General features: G+C 39.2%; 1 long non-coding RNA gene across 1 annotated transcript in view; it reads left to right on the top strand.

Annotated features, from left to right (window-relative positions):
* LOC110965147 (uncharacterized) overlaps positions 1-23,224 on the top strand; it is a 74,456-nt gene extending 51,232 nt beyond the window's left edge. The window contains exon 3 of the long non-coding RNA XR_002596639.2: positions 16,547-23,224. This is a non-coding gene — a long non-coding RNA (uncharacterized LOC110965147). The remainder of the gene's footprint in view (positions 1-16,546) is intronic.
* Positions 23,225-25,328: the final 2,104 nt, after the last annotated feature.

The following is a 25,328-nucleotide window of genomic DNA, read 5'->3' on the forward strand; positions in this document are numbered from 1 at the left end:
GTTCTGCAAACAGCTGCCTTCTCCCCCTCGACTTTAGAGATGACACATTAAATTAAGAAATTAATGTACAGCTCACTCTGGATTATTGCAAACTTACAAACTTATCAAGACGCTACAAACTTGTAAGAAGTCAAACAAGCTCCACTTATAAATGACTAAATGGATAGATTTTCACTTCAATTAACTGTGAGTGAAATTTCAGTAACTTTTAGGCCTATTTTTGCTTTGCCAGTTTTGTTTCCTGTCATAAATAGTCCAGTGTTTATACCCCTGATTGTCATCTGCCTAAAGAGTAAGAAATGTTAATAGATGTAAATTGTAATTGTGTACTTGCTGGGGGAATTTTGTCTGTGCAAACGCTTCAGCTAGCTAGAAAATTTATGAATATCTCATCCATATTCATTATTCAACCTCGATTTAAAACCAATGCGTTCAGGTATGGAGGCCTCATTCACTCAACTCAACAATACAGTTGAGTTAGAAAATAAAAGATACAGGCATGCAAATAAGAGACTTAGATAGCAATATCATCTAGAAAAGCCCTCAGTGAGGGCAATACTCCGCCAAGGCTGCTCAGTCATATGATTTCCAACGAATAGTCCCAATAAGTCCGTAACAGTGGATATGTAGTAGGATCGCACTCGTAATCGTCAGCAGGCAGCTGAGTGGTGACCTGCTGTCGTAGTTACAATGACGGCGTGCAGCTATCTTAATGACACAGAAATCTTTAACAAATCTGTGGATCCAGACTATAAGCTGTATCACTGCCAAAATCTAATCACTTGGTCCTTGTATCATTTCTGACCTTCCGTGAAAATTTCATCCAAACCTTTCAGTCCGGTTTTTAGTAATGTTGCTAACAGACAGAGAAACAGACGGACAAACGTACGCTGATCGTTATACAACTCCATCACGTTTCTTGGCGGAGTAATAAAATACTAAAAGGTGAAGTTATTAAAACAATTAAACATTAATTAGAGCATTTAAGATTTAAAAAGAAATGAGTTAACCAAAGCAGAAGCAGCTAGAAGTAAATTACGATTAAATCAAAAACCGGAAATGTTTAAAGGATAAAAATGTTAAAAACAAGCTTTAGATTTTACTCCAGGTTCTTTCAGGTTGCAGCTGCACAGTGAATAAAACTGGATTTTACAAACTCAGCAGAAACGGGGTGGTAAATCCAGTCATTATGTTTGATACGATGTATAGATATATGACGTAACCTCATTACACGTCACTACGTTTAATCACTCATACTATTGTGGTGTGATTAGTAGTGCAACCTGCAACTAATAATTGTTTCCATTCATAATTTATGTCACCACTTAGGCTCTGAATTCAGTTGTTTGTCATGAGAAAATGGTGAAAATGAACATTAGTGTTTCCTAGTGATTCGTTTTGTCCAAATATTGACAAAGAAAAGCTGCAAGATGTGCAGACTGCAGCTCAACGCAGAAGACATTTTACATTTTGGCTCGAAATATGGCATAAATGATTGACCAATTATCACAGCAACTGTTTATTCATTCCTTCTGGATCAGTAACAGCACCTCAGCAGCACATTTTGTCCACCTCTGTTTTTTTCTTTTTAAAGATCCCCTGAACCCAGCCTTTATTGAGGCCGTTTGCAAACACACGCCCTCTGCCCACGCACCGTCTGACACAGTGGATCCAAAGACACATTAAAGTGAGCAATCACCGCCTAACAACACCCTTGCAAAGGTCACGTCAGCTTCATCATCCTAATCATTGAAAGCCATCACTTTCCATGATTTAGGGTTGCAGTAAAAGCATCATAACCCGCCCAACCACATCACTGCCCATAAACGTAGCCATGGCAACAGGGACATTGCGCTGCCCTCCACCGATGCATCTTTGGGATTCTCTGCGCGTCGCTGAAGGGTGACAAGTCAGGCGTAAAGAGTCGATTTAGCTGCGGCATTGGGGAGGCTCGCACATTAGCAGAAAGGAAATAGGAGCCAGCAAATACTTAGTGGGTGATTGGCTCCGCAATAACAGAACAGCCCCTTTGGCAGCTCGTCAAGCGCTGCTATACGGATGCCATTACAAACAGGGGGCCATTAGCAGGCACCAAGGCTTTGTGAGGCATGTCGATGCTTCACGCCTTTAACCCTCGGGGCTGTTTTAAGATGTGTATGATCAGCTGTGGGCTGCTCATCCCGGGTGTTTGCCTTTTTTTTAGCCCTTAGATAAAAAGAAACTGCATTTTCATCAACGAATCAAGCGGCGTTGGCATTTAGGAAACATCAGCTTGCATCCAAGGGGGAAACAAAATCCACCACTTAAATAAAATTTCATGTAACAACATAAAACATGCCGTGCAGATTCCCTCCATAGGCTCCAAGTTACATCAGTCCCCTTTGCAAAGCGAAGCAATTTGGGTCAAAAAATGGCACACTGTCTGTACACAACCGCCTCAGAGGATCAGACCCAGATCTGAGGAAGAAACAAAACCTTTACGTGCACCACTGTGTCAATACTGCTTTTCAGGTTTCATATAGAAACACACAATATGGTTTATTATCACCTAATGGCAGCTATTTTGTGCACATTTTTGGCACAAGATTTTAAACAGATCCTGAAAGCTACCCTTTGCTGTAGGCAGGACAAGAGCCGCATAATAATGACTTCCTCAGTGTAGGAAAGTGTGCTTTGTGGTTTTTCTGCTTCATGCAGTGTCGAGGAGCAGTACACGCCGTATGTAAAGTAACCACAAGCTCTATTAATATGCAGTTAAAGGCTGAGTTAACCAGTGGTCGGGGGAATATTTTATCGCCGCAGGCTGCACCGACATTTCCTCCAGATTTCTTTGTATTGTTTGGTGAAAAGACCTGTCGAATCCCACATAGATGTTATAATTTTAAAACTCGGCACTGGCACTCAGACAAAGAAAGCACAGAAACAGCAGATTCAACCATGTGGTCACATTAGCGATAACATTTTTTTATATTCTTCTGCTTTTTTTTTTATCGCCTCTAACATATTTGTATTCTATTAAAATTGACAGAATTGCTCTTGATAACTGAAGTAATTAGCAGCTGGTATTCACAGATAGTGTAACTCTAAGTGAAATGGCTAATTAGCCAATTAGCAACCTGCTAAAGTGAAGGCATACCTGAGATATTTTTGGTCTGTACAGTAGAAACAGGAGCTGAAGGTAAATTTAACTCTGACAGAATAAAAAGTAAGGAGAAAAGTAGCGGTAAAAGCACGTTTCTCCTCTGCTGCTCAGATGTGATTGGTTTGCGCTTCACTGCTTTGCCAAAATGAGACAGAAAAAATGGTTTCTCTGCCTCAGTTTGTATCTTCATGCACACTATAGTCTACATGCTCAACACGTACCTTGTTGAAACAAATGTCCCCTGGTGATTTTCCCTCTTTGAAAAAAAATGTCAGATGTATGGGCAGATCATGAGACAAGAGTCCTCAAAGGCCCCCAAAGCTTCCAGCCAAAGCAGAAATACACAAAATCCAATCGGGCAAGATACACAAACATATTCTCTGGAGTTGGAGTGTCGACCGGTCAGTTGGTCGGTCAATATGCTCTGATCCAACCAAATTCTCATCGCTCAAACAATCGCTGGAGTAAAGCGCTATATCAATAGTACAAAGGATTTAAAAAATATTTCCATAACAGAGGTGTGCTTTCACAATTTTGAACGAGACAGTGAGGTCTAACCTAATGCTAACTGAATATTTGCTTGGAGCTGGCTCCAAACTGAATGGCACCATGTGGAGGAAGTTTTCAATGCGGCTGCAGTTTAAGTGTAAACTTTGGTTACAGCCGTTTGCGTATCACAGCTCAGAAACCAACTTGACTAATCATTTAAAAGCAATAAAGTAATGTATCTCAAAGTCGAAGTTAGCTTTATCATCAATTCTTTAATATGTACAGGACATCCCAAGGATTGAAATGACCTTGCTCTCTCTTTGTGCAACAGAAGACATTAAATAAACTCTGTACACAAAGCAGGTATATCTATCTATCCATCCATCCATCCATAGGTAATTGATGGGACTCAGAAACACCCCCACAATTTAATCAATTGTTCCTTGTACCATTTCCGACAGATAAGTCCACAGCAGTGGATTTGTAGTTGGATCGCAATCATGTGATTGTCAGCAGGCAGCTGACGTAACATTCACTTGTCATAGTTACAGTGACGCTGTGCTGCTATCTTGCAATGATACAGAAATCTTTAACAAATCCATGGATCCAAACTTTAAGCCACATCACTGCCAAAACCTGATCACTTGGTCCTTGTCATTTCTGACCTTCCCTGAAAATTTCATCCAAATCCGTTGGTCTGTTTTTGAGTAATGCTGCTCACAGGCAGGCAGACAGACAAACCAACACAGATCGTCACAGAACTCCGCTGCTTTCCATAGAGGAGTGAAATTTAAAAAAAAAAAAGATTTAAAGAGGTAAAAACTAAATGAAGTAAAACTCGAAAACAAAAACCAGGTAAACTAAGAACAAAGGGAGCAAAACTACAACTAAACTAAGAACTAAGAAATGCAGACTTGGGTGAAATGTAAACAAGATCATGAGATAAAGTGGCATATGTAGTGCAGAATATTCAATCTGTTCATTCTCTCAAATGTTCTTGTGCAGGGATCACCGGGTGACATCGATCTATTTTCAGAAATTGCATAAATATGGTCAAAACGAAGTCTGTTTTCATTTCATTCTAAAACATGCCTACTAAAATACTCTAACATGCTGTAAATACTAACTTTTTTTATTTTTAGTTGTGATTCATAAAGGCTAGTATTGCTTGCAGGTGGAGAACACTGTGGCTGATTTAGTTAATTTAGCTTCTCTGACCAAAATTTTCTCCCATTGACTTCAGCCCCAAAATACTGTCGGGTTTGGAAGGCATGTTCATTTACAAAATTAATATTACGCAAAACATCATTTACCAGAGGCAGACACTAAAAATTGAAGAAATAGTTTGATTTTCAACTTTCTGTGGTCCTTGAAAAATAATCTGTCATTCTATTAAGAAAACTCAGCAAATGATAGCTTTAAATTGTGATTTTTCTTCGAAAACATTTTATTCTGCGTCTCATTTAAACTTGCTAAATGACTCATTTATTCTTAGCAGATTTTGTACAAAACAACCAAGGAGTCATACAAAACAAACATTTAAAGACTTTTCATGCGAACTAGGTTGAACTGCAGGCAGTGTTTATACAGAGCAGAGAGGATACGAATATGGGAGCAAACAACAGTCTAAATAGTAAAATGTCTTTATGTTAACACATGTTGAAACTGTGTTGGACATACTGATTCCTGTAATTTTTGTTGGGACATCCTGACTTCTGGCCTTTGATGGTTTGCCAGTTTACCCACAAGAGTAAAGGAAAGCAGATCAGTACAAAAGATTAACAACTATGTTTGAAAATATTTGGTTCTTTCTGCGGGGTAGAAATTAACTCCAAATCCCAAAGGTGCGAAATTGCCAAAAAAAAAACATCCAAACACTGAGCTTAAAAGATTACAGATTTTAGTTTTTTCCCATTTGGATTGTGTCAATCTGATTGGCTTTTTCTCCATAGCAACAGCAGCCGAGGCTCACGGGTGTTGCAGTATTTGGACCCATCCAGCATGCCAAAACATAATTTCTCTAAAACAAAGTGCCGAAAACAAATGGCCACAGCTTAAAGCTATATGACACTCACATTAATCGGGAAACTTCTGTGTTTCTGATTTGTTTTTGAAGACAAAGTGAGTGAAAAACATCCTCGAAAATGCCTCCCCCTCCAGAAATGTAGTCCTAGCAAAGCACAGGTTCAGGCTGCAAAACCTTGTGGGGTTACTCTTGCTGCATGCCTTCACGGTAGAGTACCACGATTAGAATGAAAGCAATCCGCCAAATAGTGTTTGTTATGTAAAATTAGCTGCCTGTCCTGCCCGGGTTGGTTGTACACACTTCAATAGTCTCCTCTACCACCCATGAGACGGTTGCACAAACAGCCTCGGAGGTTTGTTTATTTTATTTTTAAATTTTTTTCTCTTTCCACCACGTTCACAGTCCCGCAGGCTGCCTCACTGACTGGCATCTCATTAGGAGAGCAGAGCGCCGTAGCTCGTGTGGTCGCCGCCAGACAGGCCACGCCACGGGCTGCATGCTAATTGCGGAGGCGTAGCCAGCGTGAGACGACCTTGTGTGGCATAAGAGGGAAGGAGGCAGAGAAGTGGGGTTTTTTTGTTCGGCGTCTGGTGGGCAGGGGGCTTCTCCTCCGCAAAACTGCCACCGTCCTGACCTTGGGCTGCAAAGTCAGCCAAGTCTGGCCACACGCTGGAGTAAGATCATGAAGCGGAGGCCTCATTAAAGAAATATGAAGCGGCGCGGCGTGTAATCTAGGTAGTAAGCGCTTTACTTATCACGTTGTGTTATATAACAGCTTGTAATGAGCAACACATCTCACAGAGTGACATTATTCTGACATTAATTTGCCACTTATTGTAACTTTGCTATTATTTCAAAGTGGCCAACTCGCACCTTCTCATTGACAACTCATTAGGTTCAAGGCCTCAAGTGAAAGTCACATTCAAAAAACACGTTCTGACAGTAATTTAGAAACATCTTAACACATGGGTGTCAAACTCATTTTAGTTCAGGGGCCACATTCAGCCCAATTTCATCTCAAGTGAGCCAGACCAGTATAATCTGAGCATAATAACCTACAAATAGCCACTTCTCTAACTGTTTCCTTTGTTTTAGTGCAAAAAGTGCATTCTGAAAATGTTCACATTTCAGGAATTATCTTTTTAGAAAACATCGTGAAGAACAGCTTATTTTTCTTCAGAAAAATAAGTGGAATTTCAATAACATTGTGTCTCAGTTTAGCGTTTCCATATTATAGCTTACAAAATACAGAAGATCTACAAATGTACAAAACATTTAGTCACAGCTATCTGGAACTGATTGATGTAGCATTTTACTTTATGATCAAAACAACAAAAGACAACAACAAAACAACAAAAGCATGACAAAATATTACAAAATGACAAATGACAAAAGCAAGAAACAAAATGACAAAAAACGAGACAAACGACACAAAACAAAAAGAGACCAAAAAAAATCGACCAGAAAGTTACAAAGCGACAAAATAATGGACAAACAACAGAAACGAGACAGGAAATTACACAAATGACACAAAAAATTACAAAAGCAATAATGAAAATGACAAAAAACAAACACAAGCAAGACAAAAAACACAAAAATGAGAAATGAAGCAAAACACAAAATGACAAAAATGAGACAAAAAACACAAGTGAGACAAAAAGAAACACGAAACGACAAAAATGAGAAACAAAACAACAAAAGCATGAGACAAACATCGAAAATCGGACAATAAAAGATTAACAAACAAGACAAAATATTACGAAAATGAGACACAAAATGAGTAGAGACAAACCACAGGAAACAAAACAAAAAAGACACAAAAAAGTTACAAAGCAAGAACATAATGGACGAACAACAAAAATGAGACAAACATCAAAAGTTAGACAAAAAACAACAAAAACAAGACAAAATGAGACACAAAATGGCAAAACAACAATGAACAATCCAATATTTTACTTTAAAATCGAAATTATTTTAAATTTTTAGTTAGACCGGACTGGACCCTCTTGCAGGCCGATTTTGGCCCACAGGCTACATGTTTGACACCCCTGTCTTAGTATATATAGTGTAATATATACACTTCCACCTTTTGTGACATTAATTTACAGCATGTGTTACAGTTTAGAGGTTTAGGTCGTCTTCGTAAAGGGCGTGTAATTCCCATCGAACACGAAGAGCCGCTTTATAAACCCTGAATATCAATGCATGTGATACTAGAAGCCTCGGACTTCCCATGTTTCAAACGCTGCACCTTGTCTGGCTCTATCTGTAATTTCATCATAACCCCTCCAGTCCAATAACACGACCTTTTGACGGCGCAATCAATCTCAGCGCTCGCATCTGACGGGTTTTTCTCGAGCAGCGAAAACTGTAAAGTCCTCAGATTAAATTCCAATCAATGACACAACACGTAAACACTCGGATGAAAAGTGAGGAAGGACGTCGAGAGGAGAGCCCAAAAAGGGTCAAACATGGTCACAGGCAGCTTTTCCCATAGCTGAAATAATAAGCACCCTGCTTGGAGGAAAGAATGGTATCTTTCTAATACTTGAATGCAGGCAAAATTTAATTTAGCTCCCCGCAAATAAAGAATATAAAGGATGTGTTGTGTGCGAGGGAGCGACTCGGCGGCCTGCCTGTTTTAGTGCCATTACTTCTTCCCTGCCACTCATTGATAAAGAGGTGCTGCCATCAGCCAAACCAGCCATCTCCTTCAGTCCTCATTAAAATGTCGTCATATTAAAAAATCATTTCGGGCCTTCACTGATGAGCGTTTTATTGCCTTCATGAAAATGTTCTCACTTTGGAGTCGACGGGAGAGAGAAAACCCTCAGTGAGTAATGAAAACACAGAGGGAGAGAGAAAGAGGGACGGCGGAGGAGATGAGGGCGATTTGTCGCGTTCTCAGGAGGACCAGTTCGATTTCTACACCATTAGTAGTTTCTTCATTTAGCTGCCCTGCATAAACATCCTGTACAGTATTGTGAGGCAGGAATAAAGGGAGAGTTTATCTTTAAAGGGGACCTCAGAGTGAGTTCAAACCAGCTCTCCTTACATGATCTGAATCATAGAAAGTCAGAGGGTTATCTCCATCCAACACGTTCTCATTAGAAACTACTTTTAAGCCACTATTAGTTCTGAAAACAAACACTTTAAAAGGTTAAAGTGTTTGTTTTCAGAACTAATAGTGGCTTAAAAGTAGTTTAAGGCAGACTTGCAATGGTAGGTCTTAAAGGGTAAAGGTACCCTTTAAGACCTACCATTGCAAGTCTGCCAGGACATAGTCTCACATTTTTACATCCTGTAGTGCAATTTTTTTAGTGTTTTTATTTGCTTTACATCAATATAACCCTTATATCCCAAGTTTTAATCTTATGTTTTGACTTATGTCTTAACTACTACAATAAATTGCTTAAAAGTGCAATAAACCTAAAAACAATGACATTTTTGTTTTTTTTCACATACATTTCAAAATACAGAAATTGCACAGCTGCATTCCTCAACCCTGTATCCTGTACCCTTTGGTCTCATTTATAAAGGTTTTTGTTGTGCGCGCTTTATTGTGTAGTTTTATAAACCCATCACTGCAACAAAAAAGCACTCTGAGATTTGGTGAATGTGTGAAATATTAGTGTAAATCCCCAGATTTTATATGCAAAAAGAGTGATCAAACTATCTTATCTGGTTTCAAATATACACCAATGGGAAAAAAGAATATGCAATCGTAGCGCCAGTGCTGCTTTGGGCTCTGTAGGGTGAAAAAACGTATTTTTAAACTGTATTCTTGTGTCATTTCATCTGTAGGAGGATTTTAATTCATTTTATTTTGCTTCTTTGATCAGCATCCCTGTAAATGCTAATCTACATGCACATTTCCACCAACTGTCCCTCGGCCAGATGTTAAATTAGCCATAAAAACTACAATAAAACAAACAACATGTAACATCATAAAAAAGGCGGGAAACACGAGCTCAGCAGAGGGTGGAAATCTCAGAGGAGCGAGGTGAGCGACACGCAGACCGGGAAACGTTAAGCAAACACAATTGCTGCGAACTGTTAAAACATGAAATCACATCACATTAGAGACGACATCAGGAAACCCGTCAGACGGAAAGTTAACTGAGCTCTGAGCTTGTTAAACCACAAACATGAGGAAAAAGTAAGTCTGGTTGATGAATATTTTTCACACTGAGCTGTTTTATTCATATTTTGCTGATGAAATGGTGGAAGGACTGATTTTTACAACCAAAAGAATTCATGTTAGTGATATATATTTATGGAAAATGTGAAAAAAAACATCACTATGAGCCAAATTTGGATGAAGAAAATTTATTTATTTAGTTTTTTTGTGCATTTTTTTGGCAATAAATTTCACTCAAAATGCAAAAGTGGGGAGGTGGAGAGAATCTGCAACCATAACTGTACTGTATATGTTTGAATGTCAACCATATAATTATTTCAGTGAGATTATTCACAATATATCATACATGTAATATTAAAGTTTTATGAATACTTAATTTTTATTTAACCTGTAACAAAAAAATCAATTTTTTAATTTTAAGGATTTTTTTCTATATTTTAAAATGCCCAAATATTAATTAAACATGTGTAAATAGATAGATAGATAGATACTTTATTAATCTCAAAGAGAAATTCACAGTTCCAGCAGCATGAAAGGCAGAGTACATGAGAGCATGCAAGTAAATATTCTTTAGTAGGCACTAAAAACCCAAATGAATACATATAATTTCATGTAAAAGTAACAGGCTCCTGATTATTTTCTAGAAAATTACAATATTTTTATTAGATGGTTATATTCTGTTATTTTACATTTATTTATTATTATTGTAATTTTTATTGTCTAATTGACTCTATTTTTATTGTTCATTTTCTTCTCTTATACCCTTTATTTATTTTACTTAATATCTTTTTTTTACATTTTACTTTATTATTTTATCTGGTATTGCTGTTTTAATTTCTATTTTAAATTTTACCATGTTTGGACTGACCAGCCCTCTGTTGTTTAATGTTCATTTTAATTGTCCTTCTTTTCTTTATTATTATTTCATGCCCCAGCTGCAGAAATACTGCCCCTTTTTACCATTTTTCACAGTGTACTACCAATACTGGTGTAACTTGACATCCGTAGATTGTGGTGATGATTTTCTTCCTTGAGGCCTTAAGGCTTTTGATGCATCTCCCAGACTCGAGCAGTCATTTAAACAAAAACAAAAAAAACCCGGACAGACAGCTGCAGGAATACGAGCCAGTAAATTATCTGTGATGGCACTCAGGTGAATCCTCAGTCAGCTCTGACAAACTGCACTCCAGACTCTCCATGTAAACTACTCTGACAATGCAACAACGGCTGCTTACTTTGTAGCAGTAACAAGTGTGAAATAGTAGAAAACAGTCAGGAAAAACTTTGAATTATAGCACATTAATGCCACTGTATGTCTAGGTTTGAATCCCAGGTTATTTTTTTTAGTACAGAGAGCAGAGAGACCTAAAACAGAAGAATGTCAACGTCATTATTTGATGTGTTTTTGTGTTGTGACGGTCAGTGTACCTTTGTCTGTCTGTTTGTTAGCAACATTACTAAAAACATGGAAAAACGGATTCGGATGAAATTTTCAGGGAAGGTCAGAAGTGACACAAGAATCAAGTGATTAGATTTTGGTAGTGATGTGGCTTATAGTCTGGACCCACGGATTTGTTAAAGATTTCTGGGGTGAACCATGTATAGGGGCTGGTCTCCGACGCAGCGGCCCGGGTTCGATTCCCGCTTGTGGCTTTCCCCATTCTACTCTCCCATTTCCTGTCTCTCTCTCACTTCGTCTATCCAATAAATCCAAGAAAAGGCGATAAAAATAATATTTAAAAAAAGATTTCTGTATCATTGGTCGGCTGCCTGCTGACATGATTCTGATCCGACTACAAATCAATGGCTGCTGACTTATCGGGACTTATTAGTCCGAAATGCTACAAGGAACAACTACTAAATTGTGGGGGTGTTTCTGAGTCCCATTAATTCCCGCCGCCTGCTACATATTTAGGTCACGTGATTCAGGATCCATACAAAACTCACACATATCACACGTCTGTACGAAGCACAAGGTAATTTTTTTGTGTGGGTACATCTATATTAAATGGGCGCATTCTATGTTGCCGTGATTTCTGTTCAATTTTTTTTCAATATTTCATCAGTTAGAAATCATACGACTGAGCAGCCTTGTTGGAGTACTGCGCTACTACCACTACCACTGCTACCACCACTTTAGTCTTTCCTTTTATCTTACTGGGCTTCACTCACTTCACTCCTGCATCCACTTTAAACGACATCTTACAAAGCCGCTCGACGTATATCAACTGAAAACAAAGCATCCGATGCTGTTAACAACACCTTTCCACTTCTCAGGTCGGTCAGATGTTGCGGGGGGGAGGGGGGAGGTCGAGAGTTAATCTCCTGCTCGCTTACAAAACGCTTCCACAAGCACTTTTTATTGTAGAGACATGTGAAATGGAAAAAGCAATCTCCTAATACCCCTGCAGTGGAGAAACGGCAGCAGCAGAAACTTAGACTATTAGGCGGAGTATAAAGGTCACTAACGAGGGAATTTCACACATGCACGCTTTAACAGTGGCCTAATGAAAGTCTTGGTCTCCTAATGACACGGAGACCTGTAGAGGCTGTATGTTGTATGTAGACGCTCAATAAACGCTCTCCTGTTGTAGCGGCAGCAGCCTCTCTAATGAAAGTCCTTGTGACTGAAACATCAAAGGGACAATAAGGGATTAGGTTTAAATGGACACAATCTTACAGCTATTCATCTCCATGAGCTTATTAACCGAGGTAGCCCTTCTGCTCTCATTGTTTGGACTCATTTCCCGTCTTATTCTGGGCTTTTCACTGCTTTCCATTTGCCGGCGAGATAATGAAAAGCAGAGCAACATGCAGATCCTGAGCACAAAGCCGATAGCTGATGGGTTGAAGTATAGACGCCACCGCCGCTTCACTCCATGATGTAAATTTAATACCGCCATATGTTGACGCTTTCACGCTCTAGTGTTGATTAATTGATTCGCTTTTATCCGATGAAGGAGTGAAAGTTTCTCTCTTTGCAGCATGCCTATCTGTCTCGTCCCCGTAATCACGTTTCTGTTCAAAGTGCAGCAAAAAAACAACAGCATCCTTCCTTGAGCTGTGTGTTTTGTTTATGAGATATTTTAATTGTAAATAGAAGCAAGAGCGCCACAATTTATTAATGCAGGAAACCATGAATTATGAGAGGAAATTAAACTAAATTCACACGCAGGGAAACAAAAGGCACACAGTACATGAGCATCCCGGCAGAATATACACATAACTACTTGATTGGCCTCAAGGGATGTAATATCTACGCTTTAATTTCAGATAACAAGTAAGCATATCCTGTTACAAGCCATTACAAGGCTTTAATGCCAGGCGCTGTGCTGGAGATGCTGTTTGTTATGCTCTCATTTTATATCCCCACTTCTTAGGATTTAGCTCTGTTTGAGATGCGATGAAAAGATTTCTGCTATTTGGGTTAGAGTTTCTTGTCTTGCAAAATTTGCTCGCATAATTAAAGATATTCAAAATGACTTCACTGTCTAATTCTTCCTCTGCAGAGGCTGGTTCAGAATTAGCAGAGAGAAGTTGCAGAGACATAAAGTAGATGTAACTAATTGCCCTCCTCCTCTGGGCGTGCAGTACTATTTTGGATTTATTTTTCCTTTTTTTTTTTTCCTGGGATGTAAACTCCTCCGTGGCTGCTGGACAGAAACATTTGTTTCTTCCTCCTGGTTCTGGACTCGTGTTCTCGCCAGTTTGAGAGCTGCTTGTGGCTCGAGGTTTTTGGTTGTTGTTGTTTTTTGGTTGTAATACAGATGGAAGGTGCCAAAACAGCATTAGGTCATTACTCATCCCACATCCTACTGAGTTTCTGGGCAGAAATAGAGCACGAGCTTGAAATGTGCCAGTCAATAAAAACAGTGGAGTGAAAAATGAATGTAGAGTTCCTTCTGGATAGTCGCGGTGTTTTTGTGGAGATGCTGTTGTGTGGAAAACAGATTATTTATAGCAGGGGTGTCCGGCCCACAGGATGACTTTGTAAAGTGTAAAAATTAGATTAAAAGCAATTTTTCAATAAAAGTAACCATTTTAAATTTGTTCACTGTATAGCCACAACTTTTATGTATTTTCTGTGTATAAATTTAATAAAACTTAACCTTCTTTCTTTATAGTTCCCACTTTAGTTTGGGTGACATGGTGCTCAGGATTACTACACAGATGTGGACATGAATATAAGTTTTAAATAATTTCTAGATCTTGACAAGTTGTTTTTAGGGCTGCAACTAACGACGAATCGTCTGAGCACGATACGTCATCAAAAGCGGAAGTGAGCGTGCAATGCAACAGAAATCACCGTCCGACCGGAGCGCGGAACACAGACGGACATCGGCGCTGCATCGTGTATGTATTATGTATGCACGATGAAGCGCGGATGTCCGCGTTTACATACAGCTGTTTAGTAAACGCTGATATCCGCGTTTACGACAGCATCACGGGGAACACAAAACTCTTTCTATTGGCTGATTCTGGATCGACAAATGGACCTTAATAAAAATCCTTCCTAACCATATCAGAAAGTCTTTGTGTAATAAATAAATAGATACCTAGAGACGTTTAAGTTATTCAGTCAATTACATGCTATATGCAAGAACGATAAGGAAATAATTTACGAAAATATGCGCACAAATTGTTGGCATTTACAATAAGATAGAGTTAGAAAAGTTAAAAAAGGTACAATGTGAAAATAGAACTACTAATAGCATAGTGTAGTATATAATACGTTGAGAAATAAGCTTCCTCAGATTTTTTTTTGTAAGCATTGGTCGGCTTTAAACCATAATCCATCAGCGTTTGTCACTCTGAAAATGACTGAACATGTAAGTAACCGATTATGAATGATTGATTTAAATATAAATAAAAATTAAAACCTATGCGGTTACAGTTTTCACAACACTCCAAGCATCTCAGATTTGTGCTTGGACTTTCGCTGTAGAGACATTCTGGCGGGAAAAATTAGCCACAGAAGCCGAAATGGCAAAATCGGCCTTTGCTAAAAGCCTGTTTTTGGGTTGTAGTGTCCGCTCATGAACACTTCGTTCAGAGGGGGGGATGATGCTCATTTGTGACATCCTCATTTCATATTCTCACCAGTTGGGCATGCCTCAGTTTTGAGGTGTAATATAGGCCCTGCCAAATCAGCTGTAGCCCCATTACTCATCCCCCTCTGTGCTGTCTCCTGGCTTGTGCTCCGGCGCTAATGCAGATTACAGGGATATATGAGGGCTATTTTGTTCGCTGCAGGGTGGAAACGATCACAGGCAACCCCATCCCTCTCTGATGCACGACTCTACATCTGTTCCCCCCACGAAAGCCTATCTGGAGATCCATCAGAGCCGAGCCCTTATCAGATCTGAGGCTGCTACATCTATTGCACATCAATTATAGATGCTGTGTGTAAAGAATTGGGTCACTCTATCAACACTTGCTCTCGATCCTCGGAGACATTGTTTAGTTAAGTGATTAGTGGCTTGACTTTAGATACAGTTTGTGCATGTTCTAAGTGTTAAATGGTCCATTTATGATACATGACTGTAAAGACACAAGGGCCTCCGGTGAAGGAGAATAATGTGCGACTAATAATGGTTTTGCCATGATAACGATAATGTGGCTCAAACTTTCTTTGTGCACAATGAGATAAGTTAAAAGTAGAAAGGATTAATCACAAGAATCCAGATTTTTTCGTGATCTCTCAGAGCCTTGGTGGCCTGCGTTTGTGGGATTTGTGCAGGTGGAAATCCACGCAGGTGTGAAGCACATGCTTCATAATCAATAAACCCATTTTTCTCTTGCTGTAAGACAATCCGAGGTGATGAATGAGCCGAGCTGCATTATTCGTAGTCGAAAATTGCTCGCAACTTAAATTCATTTCCAACTTGCTCCCTGACAGACAAACACAGACATATTATTGAAATTTCTATCTATTCCGTGACCAGGACACGTCCAAAAACCACACATTTAATCTTTATGCAAGTCTCCCCACATCTGTTGGGTAAATAGACCATTCATCATATTATTGGGCTTTTACAGCTTGACTGTTTGAGCGATCTGTCTCTCAAAGAGCCCGTCGCCCTGGCAGCCCAATCAATCATTTTTCAATGAAGATGTCACAGCTCATTGTGTGGACTGTTATCCCCAAACAATTCCCACAGCCTTTTAAATGATAAATTAAAAGCTGAACTTATTTTTGGTTCACGGGGACAGTCAGTGCTCTCTCCAGAATGTGCAGGTTCTGTATTAAAAGCGATATATAGAGCATTTTACCCGCATGCTTCACGGTTTTAATGTTAAATTCACCTGCTGTCAACAATTTTCACCTCAGTGGAGATGTTAGCAGGTGCAGAAATGTCTGAGTGTGCTCGCTATTAACTTTTCATTAGGTGCTGTAAACTGCACAAGTCATCAACAAGTAGTTGCTGCTCAGCATAATTGGTTTGTGGTTAGTGCCTGTTTGAGGCTATAAGTGTCAGTGTGAGTGTAAAATCACAGTTTGAGCTCTTTAAGACTTAGGAAGAAGCGCCTTTTAGAGATTGACAACTGAAACTACACACACCGCTGAGAAAAACATCTTCCAGCTCACGCGTTGTTTCTCAAGCTTCTCATAATGATCTTTAATTTAGTAATGAAGCCATTAGACTGAACTATTAAAGAACCAAACGGCCGCAGTGCAGCAATCAGGGTTCACTGTTCAGCCCTTCCTAACGTCTTCGCTCTTCTTCCTCTTCTGTTGTTGTTGCAGGATCCTTCAGGAGTCGATGCAGAGTCTGGCGACAACAGGAGCCTCAACGCTCACCTGGTGTTTCACAAAACACAAGAGTGCAGAAACAGATATGATTCCCACACACAAACACACAACCCCTAACAAATCATACTTCTTTCTACTAATTCAACAAATGAACATCTTTTCTAGCAGTATTATATGTGCATAGTTTATAAAATATAACAATGATCAAAATAAATCTGTCAGTTGTGGTGAATTAAAGCCTGACTTAGACTAGATTTTTGGGCCAATGTCAACTTTTTTTTAATGTATTGGGCAATATTTTTAAGATATATGTGTATTAGTAATATTAAGAATGAATATATTGGGATTTATTACATCTCTAGCAGTGTATTTCGCAAGCTAGTTAGCAACCTAACATGAAGACACCAGTTGACTCCGCACCACTGTGATCTGTACCCTGCTACATGTGCTGCAGACAGTGGACAAACTGGATGCTGGACAAACTGCATCCTAAAACCATTCTTAAATCACCCCAAAATCATTCTGTTCTGAACAATAAGAAAAGTTTTAATTTAAGGCAACATACACAACAATTCAAAAGTTTGGGGTCACTCAGACAATTTCATGTTTTCCATGAAAACTCACACTTTTATTCATGTGCTAATCACACAAGCGTTTTCTAATCATCAGTTATCCTTTCAACACCATTAGCTAACACAATGTAGCATTAGAACACAGGAATGATGGTTGCTGGAAATGTTCCTCTGTACCTCTATGGAGATATTCCATTAAAAATCAGCTGTTTCCAGCTAGAATAGTCATTTACCACATTAACAATGTCTAGACTGCATCTATGATTCATTTAATGTTATCGTCATTGAAAAAAAATGCTTTTCTTTTAAAAATTAGGGTATTTCTAAGCGACCCCAAACTTTTTAACGGTAGTGTAGTCTTGTATATGTGTATTATTAATAGTAAAATTGGATATAAATGGGGTTTGTTATGTCTCTAGCAATGTATTTCACAAACTAGTTAGCAACTTACCATGGAGACACCACTTGACTCTGCACCACTGTCTGTTCAGCTGCGATATGTACTCTGCTACATGTGCTGCCGACAGTGGATTAATGGAGTTGGCGCCATTTTGCCGGGCATCCTTAAACCATTCCTAAATTACCCCAGGATTCAGAATGAAAAGGAAAAAATTCATTTCAGGCAGCATATATAGCAAAACTAATGTATATCTTTGAAAGCCCAATATCTTTGTATCGGTATATTGGTTGGATTCTACTGTGAATGACACCATGTTATTTTTGTAGTGCAATAAGTGGAATTTTACCATTAAAACTGGTAAAGATGAAGAAAATTGTATCAGCTTTACCTCTTCTGGTAGTTTATTACCTAATGATGCACCATATTTTATCAAATAATCCTGTTTCAGATCTAATCTGATGGAACAAAGTCTAACATTTACATCTGAAATGTAGTGAAGAAGAAATATAAAGTAGCATGCGGCGGAAGTAAAGTCAATGTACCTCAGTCTCATCAGCCCGCCCCTATTTCTTTCCTGTTGCTAGCGAGCAGACACTAGATTGCAAAGAAATCACTACAGTCCATTGAATGTTCATTATTAATTTCAGCAGCATCATTACTGGCCATTAAAATGATGTCTAATCACATACATTAAGGCCATTATTATGAGTTGCAGCCTTTGCGGTCTCCGTGGAAAGCCAAAGTCTTGCTGTAGCCTGATTAGAAAGATTAAATGTAGTCTCTTACCTCACCGCTCACGCCTCATCTCATGAGGTCGTTGGTCAGTGCGTCAGTCCTCCTCCACTTCCTCCTCCACCCTCTCCACCCCCGCTGCACCTACGTTGCATTATTAAACTCGAATAAGATCATTAGCATACAAAGCAGGAAACCTACCGCGGCGGAGTCATGCATATTGATCTGGACGTGCCTGACTTGTGTGCACATACACTCGTACTGTAACCCTCCTTTTGGGCGTCGAGCTCGACCGGCTCTCTTGCTGCAAGAGAGCCGCGGACACCGACTAAGAAGTGGATATTAATAGGAGCATGTCTGGTTTTAAGAAGCACATATTTATGTGCGAAACATCTGCGCAAGGCTTCATTTAAAACGTGTGCGGGAAATGTGTGTATTTGGAAGCAGAGCAGATGGAGTTCGGTTGGGTTCATCAGAGCAGTTTGCTTCCGGCATATCAAATATAGTTTACACACAGAGGAATTTCTGAATCTCGTAATGCCCACAATACATATTCATCTGCTGCACACAGAGGCACATAATCAAACAGAGAGAAACACAAACAGAGAGCACGGCCCCCTGAATTCTTGTAGCACCTGTGGGCTGCCTCTGGCTTTTGAATGACTTCTCTTTCTCTCTCTTCCTTGCATCCTTCCTCACCAAATTCAACCTTCTTCGCCTCCCTGTTCCCATGTGGGGATCACTTTCACCTTGTTTTCCCTCCAGCTGAGAGAACAACCTCCTCCTCCTCCTTTTTTTTTTTTTTTTTTTTTTTTGGGGGGGGGGGGGGCTTCGTGAAGTTGATATTCTTTCCTCCTTTTTTCCTTCCTCCTGTGAGATTGCTGTTGTGTCTTATGGCTTTTTATTCCTACGTGATGGTAGATGGGTTCATGTAGGAGTAGAAGCCACTAAACACGCGGTGAGTCCTCGACACGCCGGCCAACACATGCAGCGAGCGTCCTGTGGCTACGACAGCTGCCGTGTTCACATCAGCGTCCTGCCTATTATCAGGAATGTATGCACAGTTTAAACAGAACACAGCAATCGGTGCAGAGAGCGAGTTTTTGTTCTGGATGTAAAGGGAGAAATCTACAGGTCTGTCTTTAAACATATTGGTTTCAAGACAATGGAAGCATCGGTCCGGGCTGACAGATCAATCAAATCTGTAGCTGTGAACAGACCTACTTTCCTCACCTGCTCGCTGCCTGCATGTGGCCTGAATTTCAAACTCATTCCTGCGTTTCCTCTGCCCCGGGGTCATTGCACAAAACTGGAGCTGGAAAGTTCTCAAAATAGAGATCAGGAGGAGACCACGATGGAAACGAAACAACTTGCAGAGGTAGGTCATCAATGCTGTTTAATAATGTACGGGATCTTCTTCTCTGTTCTGCCATGATGCCGAAATGAGCACACAGAAACCTGTTAGTGCTTCACATGAATCGTGTCACACGTAATAAATTCACTTTTTGGACATAAAATGAATGTGAAAATGGCAATTTCACATCTTGTCAATGTCCTGTGAGCTCAGAAAAACCCATCCATTGAAAATCCATTTTTCAAAAAAGCAAGAGAGAGAAAAGGAAGAATGTTGTCGACACATAAAGGAGCATTTAATCCCTCAGCTTGAAAAGACTAACAGTTTCTCAGATGTGGATTAAGCTCAGTACTAGACTAAAAGAAAAATTCAATGAAGACCTCTACTGAAAATAGTGTTTGTTCTAGGACTAGGCTAACTCCATATCTGGGAAGCTATGACTTAGTTTTCAGCCATGATAGTGGGACAAGAAGACTAACCCTCTGAACTCCAGGTAGCTTCTGGGAATTTGTTTAGTTTTTCTTTGCTCCTGTCACATTTTTACTCACCTTGGGTTAATTAATCACTGAAAGTCCTGCACCTCTTTAGAAGCAGTAGCCACCATGACTAGAAGTAGAGAGAACTCAAAAATGTCTCCTGTGCAGTAGGCCACATTTATGACACAAATCATAAAAGAAAAAGAAAAACAACCGTTGAATTTCTTTGATTTCTTACTTTACAGTAATTCTGAAAAACTGGAATCAACACGTACAAGATTTCTCCAAGTGCCCACAGCCGTTAATGGTACTGAAAGAAAAGGTGACTCTACATACAATAGAGATTTTACTACTTACACTATCGTTAAGAGGTTTGGTGTCACTTAGAAATGTCCTTTTTAAAAAATATATATATATATAAATTTTTTATTTTCAGTGAAGACAACATTAAATGAATCAGAAATCCAGTCTCGACATTGTTAATGTGGTAAATGACTATTCTAGCTGGAAACGGCTGATTTTTAATGGAATACCTCCATAGGGGTACAGAGGAACATTTCCAGCAACCATCACTCCTGTGTTCTAATGCTACATTGTGTTAGCTAATGGTGTTGAAAGGATAACTGATGATTAGAAAAGCCTTGTGCAGTTATGTTAGCACATGAATAAAAGTGTGAGTTTTCATGGAAAACTTGAAAATGTCAGGATGACCCCAAACTTTTGAACTGTAGTGAATGTTTTAAAGCAGTTTCCATTCTTGTCTTCTGTTTTGTGGAAACACAGCCTGCAGTTCAACCCAGTTCAGCCAAAAATTTGTATCATGCTGTTGTTGGTCACAACCGAGTCACTGAAGGCTTCACAGCTCGTCAGAGAAACACAGTATTTTTTGTTTTTTAAAGAATCTAGTTCAGGCAAGCAGTTTATTTTTAACATTTTTTGTAATAAAGTGATTTTGAATAAATGTCATGACTTTAAGATTATATTTGGGTCATTTTCCAAATTGAACTGCAGGTCTCAAATGATTTGGAAAGTGAAACTTCTGATAATTTTTCTCTTTTTAATGCTTTCTGGCTCTGATAAATGGTGGGATTTTGGCAGGCGATGAGCCTTTCAAACGCACCAGCTGGTTTTCTAAGCTTTTTCTGAGCTCTAAGAAAGTTTCACAATTATTGCACATAAAAATGCCTTTTGGTCTACTGTTGTTTTTTGGTTTTTTTGGTGGATTCAGTACTGTGAGTGAGATGAATCAGTAAATAAATCCAGGATCTTCATTGGTTGGTTTCTCTTTGGGGTAAATACAACTGATGTGTCACTGGCTTTGAAGAGAATGAGCTTAAGTATTTGAAAAAATGACATTTTTGACCAAGCGATGGAGCAAAATGAGAATTGGAGAATCACCAAAGCAGTTACAGTAATATGATAATCCATCCAGAAGTTCTTGACTCAAAAACATAAGAACTGATTTGCTTGTGGCACTGGAGTAGAAGTCATGGGACTATTTTATATCTAATTCCAAGTATATCCGGACTTTATTCAGTCCTCTTTTTAAGCTTCTCTCATTTATCCTGTTAAAGTAGCTGCATGAATCTTCCTAATAAAAACTTCTTATTGCCATTTCAACAGTATTCAATCCTTAACATGGCTTTTATTATTATTATATACGTTGTTCTTCATTTATAGTTTTTCCACCTCTGCTTGTTCTCGTCGACCGATCTACGGTCATTTTAGAAAACTCAGTGTTTATTTAAGGAAATATGGTATGTTTTTACTGTTCATCCAGCATTTTAGATGTGGAAAAACTCCCACACATTCAGATGCATTTGGGTACGCTCCTTCTAAAGGTCTTTCTCTTTGGACTGATCAAATTGATTTCCACTGTTGAGTCACTCTTTAACTCTTCAGACTCCAGTTTGAAAACTTCAGCTCCTCTTTGTGCCAGCTTCTGAAACTTTGGCCGCTCGCAAATTAGATTTCAAATTTTGGCCCAGCTCAAAATGGCCGATAATGGTATTTATCTGCGGTAACTTTCTGCCTGAGATGAACTCGGTGTCAACCAATTAAACAGGAAATTCAAATTATCCTGCTCGTGGGTCCAGTTTGGTGCTGTGGGGTTTGAGTTTAAATGTCAACCTTCTGTTTGTATTTGCTGTAAAATAAGCCGCTCGCTCTTTCTCCACTGAACAGAATCTGAATAAAGCCTAAATGGGTCGTCGGGAAAACCAAAAACCGAATTAGTAATCCCAGGGTATTACAAGAATTCGACACATGCTTGCAATTGTGTGACACTGATAGGAGTCGGATAATTATTCAAGATGAAATTGTAATAGATGAGGTCTGCTGAGGTTTAATGATTTATTTAAGGCTGTAAGTTATGATCTAATATTCCGTGGGTGGGTTGGCAAGTTTCTTTTGCTTGCATTATCAGTTTAATTTATTTTTCAGGTTCCCACTCCTACGTAGGCTTTTCTTCCCCTTCTTTATGGAGACACGAGGAGGGCTGAGAGAATAGCAGAGCAGGGGAGACACATTAGAGGCTGAGAGAGGATTCGATCCTCGACCAGCGGGGGTCCATGGGAATCTAAAGGTGGGGAATCAACCATCGTGGCGTCGATGGGAAACAGCCTGCATTATTTAAAACGGCATATAAAGGCAAAGTTGCGTTTCAATAGATTGCTGCCCTCCTCAATTGCGCCTGAGGGTGTGTGTGCCTTTTTCCTGTGCTGCAAAACCTCACATTTTCCAAAATGTCAGAATGATCGCTGAAATAAGTCAGCACAGCCTCATTTTCATTTTGACAGCTGTGCAGTTTTTTTTTTTTTATTCTTTAAATTATGCAATGGCTTTCATGAATCCTCGAGCTTTACAAGGTCACACAATCCTCCGTTTCAGGTATAAAAAAATAAACATGGAAATCATCAACATCGGCATAATGGGGTTTTTCATCTGACAGCTGCAGTAATGTAGTGTGTTTGTGTACAGTAGATTTAATGTATGAGTGTTGTGCTACTTTATCTACGCCCCCTCAGGCTGCACTTTGATTTTCCTGTAATAAATAATGCTCTTTTGTGTTCTGTGCTTCATTTGTTCCCTGTTGTAACCTCAGAACTGCTCAATAAATTATGAATCACGCCAGTTCAACCTGCTGCGAATCTCTTGTTTCATTTGTCTGTCAAACTTCTGGTTTTGTTTTGTGTGTTGTTTTTTTTTTTGTTTAATATCACACACATCCACAAGCCAAATCTGCACACATACATTCATCAGACTTCCAGTTTCCGACTTAATGGGTTCTTGTAAGACGAGCAGTTTGACTGAGATCTCACTGGATTTGAGGAAAACTCATGCAAAGTTGACATGAGAGGCAAGACTGCTTCAGGAAGACTAGAATAAAGCAGTTAACTGATGAGTAAACGCACATATGAATCAGTAATTGGTATGAGATGATGTTAATAATAAGCATACATGCAAGATGGTAAAATTAAGGTTGTCATGATATTAAGTTTTCACTAAATGATTATCGTGACTAAAGGAAATCGCAATACGATATCTATAGAAAATTGTGTGTTTTGTCTCATTTGACAAATTAATTTGACTCAAAATACAAGTGTAGGGAGGTGGAGAGAGAGTCTGCAACCTCTGTATGTTAGTGTGTTTTTCAAATGTGCATTATTCCCATGATATCAATATTTCTTTTTTTTTAAATACCAAAGTTATTGCCAGCACTGGTGTATCGCAACACCGCTGACTGAAATACCGAATAAAAACCCAACAAGTGCAGTTTAATGTCTCTGTTAGTGTCATAATTACTGTTAAAGCTGCTTTAAGCCATGAAATTGCCACATATAAGGCCGCAAGTGCTCACCGGTTCATTAAAAAATGAACGCATCATTCCTGCTGCACCATGTTATCCCACAAAGTTGTCTCACAGCAGGCGAGCTGAAAGATTGTTTAGGGGTAACTCAGATGCAGAGGATGAATTGCAGAGGCACAGCGTGACTCTTTCGCTTTCTTTTCTCTGAGATTTTGGGCAGCAAAGCTCGCCTACACACACCAGCTGGCTGTTGTCTGGGGGAATCGCCTCAGCCATCTTTTTTCTGATGAAATCAGAGGAAATCCACAAGCAGCCCAAGGCAGACCACACATCCTTTTTTTTTTCATACTCCTTCCCTATTCAATAATTCTCAGTGATAGGCCTCTCCTTTGAGCGCTGGCACCACTCCTCATTCCAATTAGTGAAAGGCAAAGAGGCCTCCTTGTTTGTCGGCACGCAAGCGGTAATTGGATAATCCCTGAAATTTGGGAGAGTGCACAAAAGGGAATCTGTAATTAAACCAGAAAGTCTGTCAAATATTGACACAGATGCATCCTGCAAAGTATAGATACAGAAGATGAGTCAACACTATTGGGCAAGTTTTTAGAGTCCTGCTGTTTTATGCACAGCAGCAAAATATGTCATGTTTTTATCAGAAAATTTAGTGGCTTGAATGGAATGAAAGGGGGGGGGGGGAATCAATTCCATCCTAATTTTAAGATGAATAAACATTCTTTCTAATCCTTTCTTTGTTTAATTAGCTTTAAATCCACATTTAACATGTCTCCTCATGTTCAGTGTTCATCTCCCGCCATGAGCTCAGTGGATTTAACAGGTGAACTCGGTGCAGGAAGCTTACTGGCACTTTCAGACAGAATCGGTAGGTTTTTTATGAAAAGAGCAAGTGCTGCAGCGCGTGTCACTCCCTGCCAGTAAAACAGATTCAATCCAAAATGAATTTTCCACAGTGCTAAAATGTGACAGCTGCTCCTGGAATACACACACCAAAAAAACCCAAAACAAAACACCACCATAGTGAAAAGCAATTAGTGAAAAGACAAACAATTTATTGGTGCTACGAGGCTGCGCTAACAATGCTAATGGGCTGATGTGTGGAGTTTGTTCATATACACTGTAAATAAAAGATGGATGTAGTGATTATGAGGTTCCGTTTGTTTTGTGGACTACTGTTTAAAAGGCTTTATTTTGGAATATGACTGTTACCATCTTGGTTTTTTGGAAGGATGGATCAGATTTGAGGACACTATACATGCTCATAGTAGCGACTTGTCAATCCTGAAAACATACCATACTTTGTCTATTTTACTCTAAATTTGACGATGATTAACAAATAAAACACCATATTTGATTAAAAATGTCTTAAAACTAGACACTGACTCCATGAACGTATTAGAAAAATGTTTATTATGGCAC

The sequence above is a fragment of the Acanthochromis polyacanthus genome, chromosome 1 (genome assembly GCF_021347895.1).
Source record: "Acanthochromis polyacanthus isolate Apoly-LR-REF ecotype Palm Island chromosome 1, KAUST_Apoly_ChrSc, whole genome shotgun sequence".
Lineage (NCBI taxonomy): Eukaryota > Metazoa > Chordata > Actinopteri > Pomacentridae > Acanthochromis > Acanthochromis polyacanthus.